The sequence below is a fragment of the Aplysia californica genome, unplaced genomic scaffold (assembly GCF_000002075.1).
Source record: "Aplysia californica isolate F4 #8 unplaced genomic scaffold, AplCal3.0 scaffold00635, whole genome shotgun sequence".
NCBI classification, from domain to species: Eukaryota; Metazoa; Mollusca; class Gastropoda; order Aplysiida; family Aplysiidae; genus Aplysia; species Aplysia californica.
The window spans coordinates 257,070-258,897 of record NW_004797905.1 but is presented as its reverse complement, the minus strand read 5'-3'; the positions used below and the strand labels follow the sequence as shown (position 1 = coordinate 258,897).

At 38.2% G+C, this 1,828-nt stretch overlaps 1 long non-coding RNA gene across 1 annotated transcript in view; it reads right to left on the bottom strand.

Annotated features, from left to right (window-relative positions):
- The window catches only part of LOC118478512, a 10,194-nt gene extending 8,783 nt beyond the window's left edge, over positions 1–1,411 (bottom strand). The window contains exon 1 of the long non-coding RNA XR_004859096.1: positions 1,253–1,411. This is a non-coding gene — a long non-coding RNA (uncharacterized LOC118478512). The remainder of the gene's footprint in view (positions 1–1,252) is intronic.
- Positions 1,412–1,828: the final 417 nt, after the last annotated feature.

Genomic DNA, 1,828 nt, shown 5'->3' with positions numbered 1-1,828 from the left:
GATTAGGTAAATGTACGTTCGTGTTTCTGTAATTTAATTTGTCACTTTAAGTATATTTATCTTGACTGTTTAACTAGCAGAGGGAAAAACAAGAAGTGTATAGAAGAGATAAAAAAAAATATAATTTTTAAAATTGAAAAATGACAGAAACATACATGTTTAGGTTTTTTTGTTACAGAACAACTGATAACAAGAGTAGAGAAAAAACGAATAGAGAGAAACACAATGCAGCTTAATATTAAACACAGTCTACTTAGCTTTAGAAATAATAATATCATGCAGCTCTTATATATTTTTTTTCAAATAAACGGAATAGGTGGATCTCACAATGCAAATGCAAACGTTCAGACGAAATGCAACAAAACCTCGGCCCGCATAGTGATGTATGTCTACTGCAGTGACAGCATTCTTGGAAGCTTAAATTAATGTTAACTATAAAATCCACTTAACTTTCTCTCAAGGAGACGAAGCTGTTGTAGTTTTTTAATACAAGACTAAGCACACAAAAACCAGATTTCGGTTGACCTAATTATTGTATTTAAAAATGCTACTTATAATGAACAATTCAGGTACCGGTTTTATTGTACCCTGCATGTAACTTATTCTTGTTTCAACAAGGGATTCCGTAGCTATTTAGATCGTTACTAGGTAATCGTTTTAACGAACGATTCACAGTTTAAAGTGGTAATCTTTGATCCATTACTTTTCTTTCTGTTAGATATGTCTTGCCTTGAGATACGAATACGTGTGGCCCGATCTATAATGAGTTGGTTGGTGAAATGCTTTCTGCATCTAAAATGTAAAAAAACATTCGATATTTAATCGTACTTCAAATATTTGTAGGCCCCACCTGTAGGTGGGTGATATACTCTATGCATCTTGTATAAAAACACTGTTTCGACATAATTTTATCGAATTTCGAATCTTTGTAGCCCCTACTATCTTCGACATATTTGTGGGTGAATTGCTTTCTGATCTTAATTAATAGTAAAAACATTGTTTCGACATTTTATTTTACGCGTGTTTCTTATGACACCGAAGACATACATTTTCATGATACATTTTAATGTGTGTTTTTTTTAAATTGGACCCTGCCCATTTCTATCTGCTGGCACTTTTGTGTTTAGTACAGACAACAACAGCAAAAAAGTGCAGCATTGTGTATTCTAAAATTAACCGTTAGTTTTTAGTGTAAGCCCACAAGGGAAATGTTGATGATGTATTTTTCTATTATGAAAAGATCAGAGCTTACCTGTAGACGTCTCCCTGAAGTGGGGGAAATTCTCCTCTCCTCACGTTTAGCGGACACTGTCTTGTCACGTCTCATCAGCCACAAAAGACTAAAGAGGATAACCCCCTTTTTTGTGTTTTGTCTCGCGCGGAAGAGCCCTAGTTTGCTCCCTACTCTCTGTGTATGCGGAAAGCCAGGTAATTGCTTGCTGCGACGGTATTCGTGTTGTTGTTCGTGCATGAGTGTGTGGGTGTGTGTGCGTGCTTTTTGTATGTGCGTGTTAAGTGTGTGCGCGTGTGTGTGTGAGTGAGTGTGTGTTTGTGTGCGTGTGTTGGTATATATGTGTGCGTGTGTGTGTGTGTGTGTGTGTGTGTGTATAAGAATAAGGAATAAACAAAGACCCATGTTCCTTATTGCGTCTGTTTGTGTCTGGCGTGTGCAGAAAGGAAGCAAGCGTCAGATCATCGGATCTTTCTCCGCGGCCTCCAACGTCACTGGTATCCTCACAGACGTCAACGCAGTCAGCGCCCTGGTCCACAAGTACAAGGGCATCGTGCTCTTCGACTACGCCTGCGCAGGCCCGTACGTGGACATCAA